Source organism: Meleagris gallopavo, chromosome 1 (assembly GCF_000146605.3).
Source record: "Meleagris gallopavo isolate NT-WF06-2002-E0010 breed Aviagen turkey brand Nicholas breeding stock chromosome 1, Turkey_5.1, whole genome shotgun sequence".
NCBI classification, from domain to species: domain Eukaryota; kingdom Metazoa; phylum Chordata; class Aves; order Galliformes; family Phasianidae; genus Meleagris; species Meleagris gallopavo.
Window position 1 is genome coordinate 147142071 of NC_015011.2, and position 19372 is coordinate 147161442.

Sequence of the window (19372 nt, forward strand, 5' to 3'; positions counted from 1 at the left end):
CAGCAGTTTTTATGCTATATGAAAAAAACATATGCAGAGCATCTCTTTGATTTGATGTTTATTGTGCCTACTGGCTGATAGCTTAAAGCCTGTGATAAATGAGATTCACAGCGGTATCTGTGCTGATGTCACCTGCCTTATCTGTAAAATTGTTGAATATGCGCAGTATTATGGAACTGCAACCATGGACATCTATGTACTGCAGATCATGTGAATTGCATCTGTGTGTTTGCCAGAAGTCACTACATTCAAAGGCATTCAAAGCCGGGTTGTATAGGTCCACGGGCAACCTAATCTATTAGGCAGCCTGATCTATGGCAGGAGGGTTGGTGCTCAATGATCTTTCATAAAAATAAAGGTGAGAGGTGAAGAGAGAAGGGTCTGGAACACAATTCTTATGAGGAGCAGGTGAGGGAACAGGACTTCTTTAGTCTGGAGAAGAGGAGGCTCTGGGGAGACTTTCTAGCTCTGTACAACTACCTGAATGGAGATTGTTGCAAGGTGGGTGTCAGCCTCTTCTCCAAGGTAACTAACAATAGGACAAGAGGTAATGGCTTTAAGTTGCACCAGGATGGATTCAGGTGGATTTTGGGAAAAATTTCTTCTCCAATGGTGAGATATTGAGCGAGGCTGCCCAGGGAAAGGATGGAGTCACCATTCCTGGAGGTGTTCAAGGAACACCTTGTAGATGTTGCACTGATGCAGTGGTTTAGTGGGCATGATCGTGATGAGCTGATGGTTGAACTAGATGATCTTAGGGGTCATTCCAACCTTAATGGTAGTGTGCTAATGATAGTGTGTTCTCTTTTTATGTTCAGATTTTGACAAATTGCTTTGCATATTTTTCTGCCTTGACATTCACATGAAATTCAGTTTATAGTGGTCACAGTATAGTCACAGATGGAAACAACTACTCTATACTGCACTTGTAAGAGAGAGGCTGGAACATATTTATTGATGTACTACAGATAAATACAGTGATTTAGCAATGCTTAATAGCAATAAGGCCACAAATTAACAAGATTTAAGATGGCTGGATACATTTTTATGGAATTCATAAAGTGGCCTGTGTTGAAAAGGACCACCATGATCATCTAGTTTTAATCCCCCTGCTATGTGCAGGGTTGCCAACCGCTAGACCAGGCTGCCCAGAGCCACATCCAGCCTGGCTTTGAATGCCTCCAGGGATGGGGCATCCACAACATCCACAATATCCTTGGTCAACTTCTTCCAGTCTGTCACCACTCTCTGTGTGAAAAACTTCCTCCTAATACCTAACCTAAACCTCCCCTGTCTCAGACCTTTCCCCCTTGTCCTATCACTATCCACCCCGATAGAGAACCGTTCCCTTTCCTGTTGAAATGCTCCCTTCAAGTATTGAAAGGCCACAATAAAGTCTCTTTGGAGCCTTCTCTTTTTCAGGCTAAACAAGCCCAGTTCTCTCAACCTTTCCTCACAGGAGAGGTGCTCCAGCTCCCTGACCATCTTAGTGGCCTTCCTCTGGACCTGCTCCAAGAGCTCCACATCCTTCCTGCACTGGAGTCCCCAGGCCCGGATGCAGTACTCCAGATGGGGCCTCACAAGAGCTGAGCAGAGGGGGACAATCACCTCCCTCTCCCTGCTGATTAATAATCAACCCCTTAATGGTTGATTATTAACATTTGATTATTTACTGCATGGAGGGTAGGGTAAACACACTCATATAGGAGACACTCCCTTTGATTCACAGTGCCGAGAGTGGACCTCTCCTGCTTTCTAAACAACTTGAACCATGAAGGTGAGGAACTTTGGTGCAGGTGGATCTACCTGTAGTCCCAGACTTAGTCAACAGTTTAAGCATAAGTGATTATATCTGCACAATCAATCCAAGATACAATATTAGTAAAACTAAAAAAAGTTTATCATCAATCAAAGATGTCATGAAAATGGTATTGATTTCAACTGTGATATTAATGTTCATGTGAATATTGACAAGTTATGAGACAGTGCTGGGTGGCCAGAAAGCCTTGATGAATTTGCAGTTCTTTGTGGGATAGGATGTAGCTCTTTATAGAACACACTATAATTCATTGATTCACTTCAAGAAATAATATTTTGGATGGTGTTTGTTTGACTGCGAATAAATGGTCATTTCTAAATGCGAGAATTTAACAAGAACTGTCTGGGAAGAGATAAGCTTTTCTAGGAAACCTACGCCCCAAAAATAAATGAGATTATTACATGGAGATTTAGAAGGTTTTATTTTTGCTGACAAAGGAAAATAGAGAATAACTGGATTTACTTCATTCCTTGTTAGGCTTTGATTGATGTTCACATCTGCTGGCCTATTTATAATAAATGTGTTTCTGAACTTCTGTATACTGGCTCAACTATAAATTTTTGCACAGTTTTTCACTATCTGTAAATAGGGCAGATATATCTGGAAGTCATAGTACTGTGTTTTTAAAACCACTCATGAAAAATGATTATTTTATTTCTATTGATATCATAACTAATGAATCAAAATGATTTTTCTGTTGAAGTTCTATATGTTGGCAGAATGATCTCTAGAGCTTGTCTTCTGAAGATGGCCTAGAAATACAGAAAACTAAACTAAATAATACCTGAAAGAGTAAAATCAACCAATCAATCAATTTTCTTCAATTGTAGTTGCAATTTTGTTGTTTGAACACTGTGCATAGCCTGTACATATACATACTAGCAAGTTCAAAACAAAGAAATGTAGCCTATTTAATGCTTCATCTTTAGAAAAAGTTAAGATGTAAATATTGCTAAGGATTAAAAATATTTATCTTAAAAGGATTACAGTATACAATTATTTGAGATGATGTGAGGGTTAGGGCACTCCAGGAAATGCAGGCAATAAAGTGAGTAACATAAAGAAGTGAATACTCTTTGAAGATATTAGTATATTTATATTACCTATATTCATACCTATTACCTATATATACTTATTACCTATTTATACCCATTACCTATATATACCTAGTATTACCTATAATTCGAGCCTACTTTAACAGACTAAATGACTAAATTCAGAATGGCATAATTTACGCTATTACCATTATTACATATTTCTAACACTGAAATGAGTTTGGGTACAAAACTCTTGCAGTCAGTAAGTAGGTTGATTTGTCTGAGATTTAAAATGAAGTCTTTGAGTATTGATGTATATTTACAGTAAGAATTGTTTTTTACCAAATACATTCTTACTTACTCAAATGAAAATGTCAATCAGTTGGTAATGACATTGATAATATTTTTTTCCCATTTGTACTACTAGTTATAGAAAGTATGGTTATTTAACCAGATTTAATGCAATGACGTGACAAAGCTCTATTGATTTTTCTTTGTTCTTCTGAGATTAAAATGAAGGCAGAAGAAAGAAATATTATTGATTCATACTTAAAATATTATACTTCCTGGACTGGAGGGAGTCCAGTGTAGGGCCACAAAGATTATTTAGAGACTGGAGCACCTTTTATGAGGAAAGGCTAAGAGAGCTTGAACTGTTTAGCTTAGAGATGAGAATGCTTAGGGAGGATCTTATTGATGAATACATAAACTTGAGGGAGGGTACAAGGACAATGGAGATGGATTAGTTTCAGTGGTGCTTGATGACATGATAAGAGGCAATAGGCAAACTGAAACATGGAAGATTCCTTCTGAACATTAGGAAGCACTTCTTTTCTCAGTGTGTGACTGAGGAACCAAATGGGTTGCCCAGAGAGCTTGTGGAGTCATTATACTTGGATGTACTCACAAGACATAGAACATTGTTCTGGGCAATCTGTTCTAGGTGGCCCTGCTTGAACAGGAGATTGGACTAGATGACCCTTAAAAGTACTTTCCAACCTCAGCCATTTTTTGATTCTGTAATAAAGACTGACTGATAAACTAAGTGATAAAAGATAAACATAGCATAAAGTTTAAGGACAGAAAATAATGAAAAGAATAGGCCCTCCAGTGAATTAGTCTCAGAGCTATGCTAGACAGAGTTCAAGAAGCAACGCTATCAGAAATACAATTTGAATTTTGGGTGGTCTTATTGGTCTCTTTGGATGGAACTAGGTGTTAGATATAAAGATCCTTGTGGATCCTTCTGCTTCAGGACGTTCTAGGATTTAAACTCTATTTAAGAAAAGAAAAGCAGTCTGCCATTATTATTAGCTACCTAAAACAATTTCCCCTAAAAATGGGAGGCATTAATAAGGAGTTCTTTCTGTAAAGCACTTAGAGTGATTAACAAATTACCAAGGCTAATGATGAGCTTCTCTGTTACTATACAATAGACAATGAGAGGGGGGGGAAAAAAAAAAAACTGTTAAAAAAAAAGAAAAAAAAATAATTTACACAAATTGTGAGACCAGAAGGAGAAATTAATTAATATTATCTTATCATCTATGTTCTACAGAGTATAAAAGTAAATTATAATCACAAAGTTTTCTACTGTTATGTCTTTGAATTTGTACCGCTATTGTTTCTTCTGGCAAAAGGGATTTGTTAGATACCAGGTAGTAGAACACACAAATAAGATTTTACAGAAAGATTATTAGCATTGTAAAGTAGATTATCATCTAGATGCTTTGAGAGTTCATAAATACTGAAGTGTGGCTAATTGCTCAGGAAGAAGATAAGTTTTATAATAGAACACAGTTTCTTTCACTGGATATTCTTTCTGTGATTGTGGCTTTCCTAAGGATTAAAAATTTAAAGGAATACTTTCACCACACTGGATGTGAATTGACAAAGAATGTTAAAATACAGTTATGCACTTTGTTCTGCTAGATCTGTTTTCCCATATTTCACTTTCATGTTTATAATCTCTCCTCCCATTATGACCAGCAGTAAGCACAGAATTCCTCAGAAGATCTTACTTTGAGAAAGTAGAGTTATGATGTCAGGGCAAGAGGGTTTTTGTTTGTTTGTTTGTTTTGTGCCTGGTTTTACAATATTTTATATCCCAAGGTGAAGGTTGTACCCAGCTGAGAATGCTCTATCATGAGCACCACCAAGGAGTGAGAAAATATAGGAAGGTCCCTTGATTAGTAGTTCAGGTTAGACATCTACATTATAGATGGCAATCATGAAGTGAAAGGAATCTCTTTCAAATGATTATTCAATTCAGAAATATGATAATTGAAATGCTGAAAATCCTTATACCTTATTTACATATAGTTAAAAACTTCTCTGAAAACAATAACTCCTAAAATTATACTAAACATACTTCAGGAATTTATTTTGTACACTAAGTTCATTTTTCTGGTTAAGATTATACAATGGGAAAATAAATACAGCACAGTAATTAAATTGATCTGGAAAGTAGATTCATCCTGGAGTGACATAGTTTGAATTACTTTTTGAGATCAATGGTATCAGTCATCCATAAAATGTTTATAGCAATTGTAATAAATGAGAGGTTAACTTCTTAGCATTTTGTAGAAATGCATTCATAACAGATAATTTGTTCTTTTTTTTAGACATTCCAGAATTCTAATTATCACAACTAATAAAAAAGTGCAAGTGTTCAGAAGAATTCAGCAATGCCTCACTCTGTAATTAACTGCTCATAAAGAATCATCAGAAGATATAGATGGATAACGTTGTTTTGTCTCTTTTTCTTTTTTTTCTAATTTTCCTTCTTATTTTCATGTAGATAACTGTAACAAATTCTAGAAATTGAGTGTTCTGCCAGTCATGGTTGACTCTTACTTCATTGTTTTTATAGAAAATTGATAGAATAAGTAATTGTCCATTCTTCAGGATTTCAGCTTATGTTTTGTATATACTTCAAATATCATTCAGTAGTCCTTGTGCATTCATTTGCTCAGAAGCTGAAAATGACGTTTGATTCACTAAACACAAACCTTCTGAAAAACAGTAATCGTCAGTATTATAGTCAGTATTCTCTTCCTCTGTATTCAATGGCACTTCTGAAACATCACTTTCTTTTTCTATTTGCAAGACATTATTTAAGATGGAATTAATTACACACTTGATTTAATAGTAACTATTTCATTAATAGATACATTACCTTCTAGAGGTGACTATCATAACATATTTGTCATGAAGGAGCTCTAGCAATTTGATCTACTGCCTCTATTTCAGTATCTAGTATTACCTGATATTTGCTAGCATATTGTGACTGTTACCCGACTGTCCCTCTGGAAGAATGTGATTTTTACTATGTGACTGTTTCAGCTAGAGTACTACATTGCTGCCAGTGATACTGTATGCATCTTTTTAGGTAAGTAAAGTTCCACGACTATACTGCAGATTAGATGCCTAACTCTTAGACATTTAAAATTAGGTAAAATTAATTAATTCTGTAAATGTGATTGAGAGTTAAAGTTTTAACAAATATGTGTAGTTGACTTCATGCTCGTATCTACAACCTGCAACAGACACAGGTCTCTATCCCCACATAGACTACTCAGATACCCTGGAATCACAAATGTTATTTAAGCTCACTGTGTAGTCAATGGAATATATTGCCCAGTAGTTTCTCAGATGCTAGTAGACAATTTCATGTATGTGTCTTATTTGGAGCTGAATTACATATATGTTTGTGATAGTGTATATCAGCTATAAATGCACATATTTTTTCCTGGTTACTTAATTTGATCAATTTATTAAATGGAACAGATTTTTGTGGTTTTACTATTAGGTTATAAAGAAATTTCTGCATTAAGACTGTCAGCATGTTTATCTCTGATCTTAGCCTTTCTCTTTACCAATTTTCTCTGTCTGATAAGACTGTGAGTAGAATTGAGTTACAACCAAGGATCATAGCTCAACAAAAATACTGTAAAATATCGTAATTATAATTTTTATCAGAGTTGGAATGGACTGCATTAAAGATAACATTATTATCAGAAGAAAAACTTGAAATTAAAGTGAAATTCTAGAGAGCAGATTTTTGGATCATAAAGTGAGAATAAATTGCTAAATGTGTTGATAATCATTTTATGATTTATTAAAATTGTTCTACTAAGTACATTACAGTTCTTATTAAACAGCTACATTAAGAAGACATTTCCAATTTAATCCGTGAATCCCTTTTTCTCTTCACAGGACAAAATCAATCTGTTCTTAAAAAGTAAAAATCAGCAACTTTCATTTTTGTTTTCAGTAACATCTATGCACCATACAAAATATGTGAAATATTTTGCAAGTGATATAACTATGCAAAATACTTGTGTTCACTCCTTTCCTTCCCTCTCTTTTTTTTTTTCCGGCTATGCCACAATAACAAGAGACCTACATTCCTCTGGGCTAAGAGTTGATGTATTACTGTATTATATGAATTAGCTGAAAGCACTGGTACTGGAAGCAGATCAGTGTGCTCAGGTTGTGGCTCATTTCAGCATCTTCTCTGGAGTAGTAGTGAGCTAAATACTTTATAGCTTTAATGACTCAATCTCCTCTGAGAGTAAGGACAGTTATTAGGTCATGTTCAAAAAATTCCCAGTAGCCAAATATAAAAAAAAAAAAAAGGCTAAGCAAAGTACTGTGTGTAATAGAGGTTTCATATTTCAGAAGAGAAACTTCAGCAAATTGTAGGAACTGTTTACTAGGTTGAGGATTTCAATTAGAATCCTTAAACTAATCTCACAATTTGTGTTTTATTTTTTTGTTTTGTTTTTCTAAGGATAGTGATCTATGCTCACAGAATACATTAAAAAGATGTTCAAAGAAACACCAATACTAACCTCAGCTTCAGCAGCAATAATATAATAATTATTTTTGAAAGATTGGCCTAACAACAACAACAGTTTCTAACAAAGTAGTGACTTTTCTAAATTCATCACAGAATATTAATTCATTCTTGTTATTAATAGTACATTTATGTAAATACTGAATTTGGACATAAATTTTGCATAGCACTACCTAGATAAAAGTTTGGTGGATTAACAATCCTTTCTTCTTTATTAGCATTTTTTCCTGTGAAAATGTTATAAATTGATAGGCTGAAAGATAGTCATATAACTTAACATTCCCCCTTTCTTCTGTATTGTGCTGCACACTTAATGTCTATGTCCTTTCACAGTTTCTTTAATGCTTTCTTTAATCCATATAACATTTGTTAAGCTATTCAAACAGAAACCTTATCAATGTTTAATTTTCAGAGAAGAGCACTATATGTATGCATTTATGCCTCCAATTCAAAATACTAAAAGAAATGCCTCTTAAACAAAAAAAAAATCTTGTTACATTTATTATCATGGTGACAGATACATAATATTTTATATATATAGTAGATATAGAAATATACATGGTATAAATAAATTATTTTAGTTTCTGGACAGCTTAAGAGAACATAAGTCTGAAAAAGTAGAGAGAGATAATAGAAGACAGAGTGAGAAAGTAATTTCATTTTGGAAATACTGTGTCCTTCTCACCATATTCCCCAGCTGACAGAGACTTAATTGTGCTGTAGGTGAAAACATCAACCTTAAGTATAAAAGCTAAGAGTGGCAGCCCCTTATTAAACTACTGGCTCTGTATTTTTCAAAAGAAAAGGGTATGACACGTAGAGAGACACTAGCTCTGGAAGATGCACTCAGAGCATAAAAAAGACCCAACAGGTCTGAGGAAGAGAGGAAAACCAGGCCTATGAGGGACCACTGAAGAAAAGCTTTTCTAAATCACTGATCTTAGTAACAAATAAGAAAAATCAAATTTAGAAGCCAGAGGGAATGTTCAAATTTAGTAATCAGTTGTTACTTTTTCTAGTCAGTACACATTATACACCTAGATCACTTGACTTTTGAATTAAACGTGAATAAATCCAATAAAAATCGGAGTTGGCATAGGCCGGAAATTCATAAACATATAGAAAAAGACCAATTTATTGAAGTCAGGAAGAGGTAAAAAGCTGTGTACTGAAAGTTAGCTCCATTAGGTATACTGTAATTTCTATTTAAGACACTGATACTGAGATGAAATGTATTCTTAAAACATACAGCCGACTCCAACAGCTCCACCACACAGTTGGGTCCAGCAGCTAAGATGGTAGCAGCTTGAGAGGAAATGTATAAAAGAAAAGATAAAAATAATACACAGCAGTTGACAGAGAGAGGAGCAAAGGAAAAAAAAAAAAAGGTGAGAAGCAGGCCTGCAGACACCAATGTCTGTAAACTGATGGGAGAGGGTGAGTCCTATGCATTTCCTGGAGAGGACTCTGTCTTTGAAGACATCCATACTGTAGAACATCAGTTAGAATCCAACTTACAATCACCTGTATAGGTCATCCATGGCATTATATATATATTTTATAAATTGTTACTTTTTGTATGTCTTACTCTTATGCTTTTTCTAGTGAAACTAATGTTTACATTATCAGGTCTTTATAAAATATTTGGCAGTAATAAAATCATGATTGTTTACTTTCTGACATCCTACTAAAATACAACTTGGCATAACTGTAGCATAGCTTTAAACACACGATCTTTTTTGGTGAACGTGAGTTCTGTCTTCAGTTCTTGAGAGCTGAAAGCACTACCTCTTCATATCAGGTAAGTTTTGTTTCTTTTTATCTCCTCTTGAACTGTTAAAGTTGAGGTTTCCAATCATAATTAAATATAATCACAACTGATCCAGATCAAACTGCTGCAACACACCCTTAAACATTTATGGTGTAAAGCTTGAGACATACCTTCTAGTAAACACAAATAAGGCCTTCAGCTTAAATATCCACTAATTATTGAAAATTTTTTGAAGATTTGTAAGGGTTAGGTTACTTAATTAAAATTATTCTCACAAATAATATATGCTGTATGATGAAAAAAATATTTTCAACATTGTTTCTTTTTTAAATATAGAGCAAAACAGTCTTTTGTTTAAAAAACTCAGTGGAAGGGTAAAAAAAAGAATATGCTAAGTATATATAAAATAGAAGGGATTAGATAAAATAGCTATATCTCAGACTGCTTTGAATATTTTACTGGTCTTGATGACTGGGAAACTTTACATCACAGTAATTTATTGATATTTTGTACAGATTTGGCTGAAGATTAGTTGTATATCTGATTTCTTTGAAAAAAAATCACATCAGGCTTCAGGTACATCATACAATTATGTACATAGCTGATTGATTTTCATGAACAATTTAATTTATGCCCTGAAAATTGAGAAGTTAAACTGAACTGTTAGAAATCCTTTTAAGCCAATTCTCTGAACTAAATTCTCGTAAGGTAAGGATTGCCAAGTGGTAAACAATTAATTTGAGGTCTAAATAAGATCATATTTATGTATTTCTCAGAAATCTCTATGTATATATAAGGTTAAAAAGAAGCCCTTCCCCATACACACAAAAGAACAAAGTTTCACACATGCAAAATTCTCTTCAAAGTCAATTTGGTGCTTTTTTTTTTTCTTTTTTTCTTTTTTCTTTTCTTTTTTTCCTTAGCTAGTGATTTTTTCCACATTATTTAAGTTGGATTGAGATTCACTTCCAAATTTAGATACCATATAACTGGTGCCTAAATGGGCCTGTGTGAATTCTGTTTCTAATCTCCCACAATACTCCAGAAAATAATTGTGGTTATTACCTGAATGCATGCTCCTGATCATCTGATGCCATCTGAAATTCTCTGGAACATCCAAAAAATCTGCGTGGGGTGAAGGATAGAAAAAAAGAAACTTCAAGAGAAAGCATCTTCCACTATTGTCAGAACAGTCAACCAAAGGGAAAAAAATAATTTTGAGTAATTTTCATATCTGTCTAACAAGAAGAGTGGTTTTAAGTTCAAGACCTAAACTTTTTAATTTTTTTAGGATTTCTAGGTAATTTTATGTGTCTTGTGGCACATTGTTGATGTGGATCCACATTGTGGATCAAAGCAAAAAGAAAAACAAACAAACAAAAAACTTGCAGAAACTATTGCATCTTGAAAAAAAAAAAAAGCAGATGCAAACTCCTCCTGTTTGCCTTCTTATAATAATGCGTTGTTCATTTCCATATGCATATATATATTTTTTTTCCCCCTCTCTCCGTGCTGGTCTTAAATATCTCACTTGGAACCTCAAGCATAAGCTTGGTGGAGAGCCATTGGTATGAATACTTCTTTAGTACTCTCTGAAGGAAAAAGTCATGCCTTCAACCAGAACAATAAGTAAGGAATAAATAATTAATGGGTCATACACAAGCCTCTACTAGGAAGTGGTTACTGAAGTAGCCTTAACTAAAGAAAATATTAAAAACCTCTCCTGAAATTTTATTTCAAAAACAAGTTTGTCTCTTTTTAAAGAGAGTAAGAGCAAGTGATTGGAACTAATTTGCTGCAATTCCTTCTTTGGACTGCATACCCCAAACCATTTAGTGTACTCCCTTTTTAAATCTTCTCTTCAGATTCTAGTGTTTGTTGCTGTATTCATTTTTTAAATCTACTTTTATTAGGCAAAGAATCAATACACATCATATTGACAAACAATTCAAACAGTAAATTGTGGCAAATATCAGATGGTGGTTTCTCATCAAATAAAACCCTGGATTTCAGATTGTTCTCATTTCATCTGCTCCTGAAATCTGCATTGACTAACTGTATCTGTTACATCTGAACTAGGAGTACACATTCTTTTTCTGATCCAGTTATTTTTAAAATTAAAGTCTATCTGGCTCACAAATTACTTCAATTTATCAAGAGAACTTTATTGTAACAGTAGCTGGGATTTTATAATCCTACACCAAATATGCACACAATTGGAAATCTGAAGCGTGTTAGTGGAAAACTGAAAAGAAAAACTGGCAAAATAAATGTGTGATCTCCACTGCCGTTTTTTGGGGAACAGATGTCACAATGTTACAACATGCCAGGGGGAAGTCCTGTGTATCTTCATAGTTTCAAGTACATATTTTCTGAAACTATTTTCTGAAATGTTTTTAGCATAAGACCTTTCAGGGGACTTGAAAGGTGAAGAAATACAATGAAGTTTTATTCAAGGCATGTTCTAGTGAACTATAATTTAAGACAGCTATTTCAGAATTGTACGTATTTTTTTCTTTCCCTCTTATCCCTCACACAAGAAAGAGTAGACAGTGATCTACACTTTTCATTGCACCTGGTGCCATGAGTACAAAAGGTATGCTCTGAATCAGCATTTTAGTTTGTCTTGGGTACATTTATAAGTGAATCTTTTGATTGTTTTCACTTTCATTACTTTCACTTGAAACACAATGCAGAAACAGAATGCATGGGGTAAATAAATCTGGAAGCTAAACCACAAGATCTCACAATGTGCTTTTCAGCATTAATTCAATGGGACTACATTAGAGCGAATGTGAAGTAAAACCTTCAAAGAGACTACATTGTGTGTTCTGGTTTCTTTTAAGAACTTGTACTTTACTACTGTTTAATGTAAATTTAATCAATGATGACTTTTTTAGTTTATGTGGACAAAATAAACACGCTTTACATGCACTATCAGTCTTGTTGAATTCTTACCCATCAAATAACCATTCCTACCACAAATTCAATTAAAACGTATAAAGGAAAGCAAACAAAAAACACACTATGACCAAAACACTATAACACAATTCAATATGTGCACACTTAGTATTATCTTTCTGATTTCATTTGTACACTTCCAGTGGTCTGTGGTCTGATATAGAGCTGGAGATGGTACACAGGATAGCCATGAAAATGATCAGAAGTCTGGAGTACTTCCACTACAACAGACAGAGAAAGCTGGGCTCATTTAGCCTGGAGAAGTGTGCAAGGAGACCTCATTGCAACCTTCTAGTATTTAAAAAGAGAATTATAAAAAGATAATCAACTTTTTACTTGTATAAGTAGTGGTAGGACAAGGTGGAATAGTCTTAAGTTCAAGGAGGGAAGATTTCGATTGGATGTCAGTGGAAGTTCCGACAGAGAGAGTGGTGAGGTGCCTAGAGAGACTGTGGATGCTCTGTCCCTGGAGGCATTCAAGGCCAGGTTGGATGGGGGTGTGGGCAACCTGATCTAGTACCAAATCTGGAGGTTGGTGGTCCTGCCTGTGGCAGGAAGTTTGGTACTTTATAATCTTTGATGTCCCTTCCAATCCAAATCATTTATGATCCTATGATTCTGTGGACTAAAGCTGTTCCCAGCTATTTTTTAGGAGTTGTGAACATCCTGAGCCTACTTCAGCTGCTCTGGCCCATCACCACTGCAGCCTAGCTCTGCCGGACCCTAATAAGTATCTGGGGTCTCTGCCCAAATGAAGAGACTCAGCTTCCACATTCCTCTTTACAGGGAAAGAAGTAGCAAAGCTGATCAGGTATTGCAAAGAGACACGCACACAGAGCTAACACTGATCAAACTTGTCACACTCATGCAGGCAGCCCCTGCCATGGCTGCCTTTCAACAGCACTTACAGGACTCACATAAAAAAAGGTACAGACAACCCCTTTATCCTTCTATGGTTATCAGAGATGAAAGATCAGCAGTGCAGGCACAAGCACATACCCTCCAGGTTTACAAGCACATGCATATTCATGGATCTTCCTGTGTATAGTCAATGGATATACAGACGTGTATAGTCAATGGATATACAGACGTGTATAGTCAATGGATATACAGACGTGTATAGGTATATTCAGGAGTTTGGCTAATATAATTTATATTGGAGTAATGAGAGAAAGTCACTCACCGTATCCTGGGCTCGCGAGATGGACTCCAGTGGAGCGGATCTTCAGTGAGATCCTTCCCCACTGGCAGTCAGCTCTTAAATGGGTCTAGGAGAGGTGGAGCCAGGCTCCACCCCTTCCTGCAGCACAGGTGATTTGCCTTTACCTGTGCTCCCATGGCTGACTCATTGCTTGCCTCAGGTGATTAATCAGAGGTTCAAGCCATGATTCAGCCATGGTTCAAGCCCCATACAACCACGCACACCAGATTTGGGGAAGATACAGACCCTTAATGCCCTCAGCAGCCAGCAGGCACTGGCACATATGATCCCACTCCCTCACCTCTGTAGTTGGTAATGGGAACACACTCCGTTCCTGCCATTGTAGTTGGTAATAGAAGACTCCATGGTCTCCCATAGATCCTTGCTACTTTAGAGCTGGTACCAGTCTTCAATCACACACGAGTTTCACAAGTACGTGGCACACAGCCCTTGCATAGCACACAGACACTGGAGAAAGTGTGAATACAAAGAAGGAATTAAGAATAGACTCAATGAGAACATATAAGATACGATGGGCTACAATGATGAAGAACAGACAAGCACACTGACAAGCTGTTTTACATGCACCTGGTTCTTTTATACCCCTTTCTGCTTAACCATCCTTTGTTCCTCCTGCACACACCGCATCCCCACAATTTTGCTCTGCACACCACTCATGGTTTTGCAAAGCTGTATTTTTTTGCACCCTCCTCATGCACTTCGACCCCTCAGTTTGCAATCTTATCAGCTGTAAAGTCCTATTTGATCTTCCTCTTAGTTGCACCCATCATTCACTAGCCCCCTAGTTAGTGTGGCTGGGAGGTTTGTTTCTGATCTTCATTTTTTCTGTGTCTCACCATTTTGATTACTGTTCTTCCTTCTTTATTTCTCATCATCCCAATCCAGAAATTATGACTCAGCCAACCCTGCTTTACCAGTATTCCTACATTCCATTTCTTCTCTTACCAGTTAGTTCCACTGACCAGGTTTCTATCTAGACGTTTCCTCCCTGTATAGAAATCCTCAGTCAGATAACCCTGCTGGAATAAGCATTTTTTCATACATGAAAATAAACATTTTCACATGCCCTTACTTACCATGTGTAACTATCAGATTTGGTTCCCGCTGCTGGATCCCTTACTTCTCATCACTTGTCACACTGCAAAAGGCCCTTGAACAGACACTTCTAAAGGAGCAAATACTTTCCTTCTACATCACTGTAGAGACTTTAAAGGTAAGCAAATGAAAACAGAGTTCCAGACAAACCTCAAAACAAGTCCAGAAAAAGCCATTTTAACAAGGTCCAGTCTTGAAGCCTTTAACAGTACTAATAGCACTAGTTCAATTTGTGATTTTATACTTGTATCCAGCTGTATTTTGTAACGTTGCTAGGAGTAATAAAACTGTAATAACGGTACTCAGAGTGTACGTACTAGACGGAATAAAACAAGCAGCACTCAGCTGCAAACACCCACCTGGAATTAATAGATACAAAGCAAAAATTGTTTTGTTCAATGGTGACAGGAAGTAATTCTTCAGACTAGACTGATCTTGACCTACAGAAGAGTATATATAAATATCAGTGATACCTACTGCAGTCTGGGGAATAGAGAAGATAACCCTTTTGAGTTTCAACTTTCATCAGCCTGGCTCCCTTGAATCAGGTTCTCTCAATCTTGAAAATGAAGAATCACTCATAGTATCACATGCCTAGTGCTTTACTAGTATATTTTTAACACTTGATTCTTAGTTGCTAAAGACAGATTAACTATTAGTCAAATGTAACCAATAAATTATTGTTTAACATCCTGAAATTTAGTTGCTCAGACTTTTTTCTTCACAGCGGTCCCCAATTCCCTGTATTGGTAATTTCAATAGCAGTAACTTTTCTGGAGCAACAAGCCTAGAAAGGCTTATTCCCTATTGTGCCATTCATAAGGGAATATGTAGCAAGAAATCATAAATAGTCATGATAACAGAGAAGAATTCGATTCTAGGAAGAATTCCTTTCTGTAGAAACAGTGTTCTAGAATCATACATCAGAGATGTAAAACTTAAATGCTGACTGGATTGATAAATATATGTCCCATTAGAGATTTTCTCCTTTGCCCTTTCTGATAAAATTTCTATGATCCTTTTCATTGGTAAGCTATGAATCCTCTCACTGCTACCAGAAAACAAATATCTACTTTTGCACTTATGAGCAGGCAGAAATGCTTTGAAGAACTGTTTGAATTAGGAAAGTGTCTGCGATACTGGAACATGGAGAAATCCATATTAATTAGAATCTTTTCTTTTGTCTGAAGATATACATTTGCCAGAATAAAGGTAAATATAGAAGTGATGCATACTAAAATGCTAGAATTTTGCAATCATATGTAAAATAGATTATAAAGCAAATATGAAAAAGTTGCCTTTATATTCACTTTCTTCTTCTTAATGTAACTGATATAATATCTTTCTAACATATCATACCTACTTTTGAAGAAAATAGAAGCATTTCAACAGGAAATACATATTAATATATTATGTTCCAGGGATAAGTAAATATATATTAATATTTATTAATTTATATAAATTAATATATAAATATATATGTTTTTCTTGTGGTAATACTGATGGTTTTAATTTTTTTTCCTCCCAATTTTATAGAAAAGCAAATTTTCATAATTTGACAAGTAGAAATGGAAAACAAAGGGAAAGAAAGCTGTTGGGCAGTCAAACAATTGATGGAGAACGGAAATTAAGACTTAACTGTGCAGAGGCAACTTGAGAAAAAAATATGCTGTTGAAGCTTTGGGATAAGACATCTAGGCAATTTCTTCAGTTTTTACAAGTTTTAACTTTTATTTGCAGGCTTTTATTTTTATAAGAAAAGAGGTTCTTATTTTTATAAAAATCACGAAGTTTTCCTCTGCTCTCAAATAAAAGACTTGGGGAGCTACAGGAAAGACGAGACAGAAACTTTAGCAAGGTCTGTGGTAATAGAATGAGGGGAAATGGTTTCAAACTTGAAGAGGATAGATTTAGGTTTGATATAAAGAAAAAGTCTTTTACAATGAAGGGTGTTGAAGCATTGGAACAGGATGTCCAGAGATGTGATTGACGCTCTGACCCTGGAGACTTTCAAGACAAGGTTGGATCAGCATCTGGGCAGCCTGATCTATCTGTTCATTGCAGGAGGGTTATTCTAGAAAATCTTTAAAGGTCTCTTCCAAGGGTTCTATGATAAAAAGTATAAGGTATATCTTTACTAATAACAGCAACATTAATAACACATCTCTTAAAAGTTTCCATAAATGACTTGGATAGAGGACATGAAGGCATGCCAAGCAAGTCTGAAGGTAACATTAAATTGAGAAAGGCACCAGGGATGAGGGAATTCTGGATGTATGCATAGACTGGAGGATGAGACTGGAGAGGAGTCCCATGGCAAAGGATCTGGGAATTCTGGTTGGTGACAAGATGAATATGAGTCAGTAGTGTGCCCTGGTAGCAAATAATACCTCATGATGTATCAGGCACATCTGCAAGCAGGTCAAGGGAAAGGATTGTTCCACTTTGTTATAAGCTGTTAGGGCTGCACCTTCAGCATTGTGAACAGCTTTGTTTGCCACTATAAGAGAATAAACTATGTATGATATAGATATATAACAATTAGTATCCAAAGAAGGGCTACAAAAATTGTGAAGGATCTGGACAGGATGATAAATGAAAAGTGGCTGAGGTCCCTTTGTGTGTTTAAACGAGGGAAGATAAGATTGAGGGAAGGCAATACAGTGACCTGCAGCTTTTTCTGGAGAGGAGCAGAGAGGAAGGAGTTGATTCCTCCTTTCTGATGACACCAATAGAACCTGAGAAGACATCATGAAACTGTATCAAAAGAGATTCAAATTGAATTTTAGAAAAAGGTTCTTCACTAAAATAGTGGTATCTCACTGGTATAGGCTTACCAGGGCAAGCGTTATGGTCCCAAACCTGCTAGAGTTCAAGGAGCTTATAGCCAGTGCTCTTAGATAAACAATTTGACTAAAATTTGGGTAGTTTTTTGCAAAGCCTGGAATTTAACTCTGAGATCCTTGTGGTTGCTTCCAACACAGAATATACTATTATTCAATAATTCTTTTTTATATTGTTGGTCCTTGGAGGCAAAGAAACAGCTTCTTATCAGTTTTTTTTTTTTGTGATACCAGGCAAAGCATCATTAAGAATATCAGTAAACATACATAGAAAAGTAGTGACTCACCCAACCAGTTATAAGAGTCTCTGACCATAGAACACAACTTCCCAAAGAAAAAACCTTCACCCAGGAGACTTTTAGAATTGGATGCTAGCCCTTAAATAATCATGTGAGAAGCACAGGTGTATGGGAACTGCTGAATCATGGCTTGAACCTCTGATTTGTCATCTGAGATGAGCAATGAGTCAGCCCTGGAGCACAGGTGAAGACAATTCACCTGCGCTGCTGGAAGGGGTGGAGTCTGGCTCCACTTGAGCTGACTACCAGTAGGAAGGATCTCTTTCTGGAGATTTCTCCTTTGGAGTTTTACAGTAAGCCTGGGATAAGGGTAAGCACTCTATCTGTGGTTTTTTTTTTTTTGTATAATAGCTTGCTTAGCTAAGCTCTCTTGTTTATTTCATAACTATAGCTTAGCTAAGCTCTCTTGTTTATTTCATAACTATAGCATCTGTATATTCATTGATGATACAACAGGTGAATTACATGTATCTATGTTTCTTGGGCCAGTTATCCACTTCGCAAGGTGCTAAATCATGAGTTCAGATCATGACATAACAGTACCCCTACAGGTATTAACAACCCAAATAATAATTAAAAACAAAACCAAAAACAAATAAAAGCTAGTAGACAAGTCAGCTAAACAAAAACACAGTCTAGATGTTTGGACATCCAATTGATTTTTTGATTTTAGGAATTGTGAACATGGTATGGAGAGTTCAAATATCCAAATGCATATTGTCATATTAAAAACAAAACACTTGCTAACAATTAAGTTATCTATTTGTATTCACGTGTTATTTCCTAAACAGTTTCCAAAGTCACTTTTGGTTTCAGACTAAATCAAGCACCTGATCTTGTTGAGAAGTTTATACTTCCAAAACGTATATTAATATTACACATACTATCTGCATTATTTTTATATACTGGCACTCATCTTGAACTCAGTCTGTTAATACATCTCATATATTATTGTGATGCCAAAATGCTTCTGATGAGAATGTATGTCTGTTCGTTGCTGAACTGTGTAAAGGTAAATTTTGAATTCCTGTGCTTATTAAATGTCACTGAGTGTCTCTTAAGAAGATATTCATTCGTATTTCATTGCTAATCTTAAGCCTTCCCAAAATTAAATAATATACCTGATCTGCTACTTCTCACTCAAGATAATTTTGGATGCTTCTGTACACAAAAACGTGTGCAAAATGTTACGAACACTGAACTTTCTATTTCAGAGAATGAATTCCATTTATAAAGTTTCTACTACCTGAATGATATATTCGGTATTTCAAACATCAAAGCTTACTGCATTTTGAATAGTCTGGTCTTTTCACGTTAACTGACCTTATGTCATCCCTATTTGCAATTTTCAGTTTTCTCCTCCATACTCCTGCAGAGTGGGGCAGTGGGTGAATGCCACAACTGCTCAGTTTTTTTGCAAGATAGTCAATTTTGCTGTCTTTTTTTCTTTACACACTTTATGTT

At 35.6% G+C, this 19372-nt stretch overlaps 1 long non-coding RNA gene across 3 annotated transcripts; it reads right to left on the reverse strand.

Annotated features, from left to right (window-relative positions):
- Positions 1-6987: 6987 nt before the first annotated feature.
- LOC116217856 lies at positions 6988-17960 on the reverse strand. Of its 3 annotated transcripts, none has more exons than XR_004162570.1 (7): positions 17897-17960; positions 15126-15206; positions 14748-14867; positions 14617-14659; positions 13952-14118; positions 10554-10613; positions 6988-9550 (listed from the first exon to the last, which is right to left on the reverse strand). It is a non-coding gene; the product is annotated as an uncharacterized LOC116217856 (long non-coding RNA). The 3 variants fall into 3 exon arrangements; XR_004162571.1 differs by having other exon boundaries at positions 14748-14876; XR_004162572.1 differs by lacking the exon at positions 14617-14659.
- Between the last annotated feature and the right edge of the window lie 1412 nt (positions 17961-19372).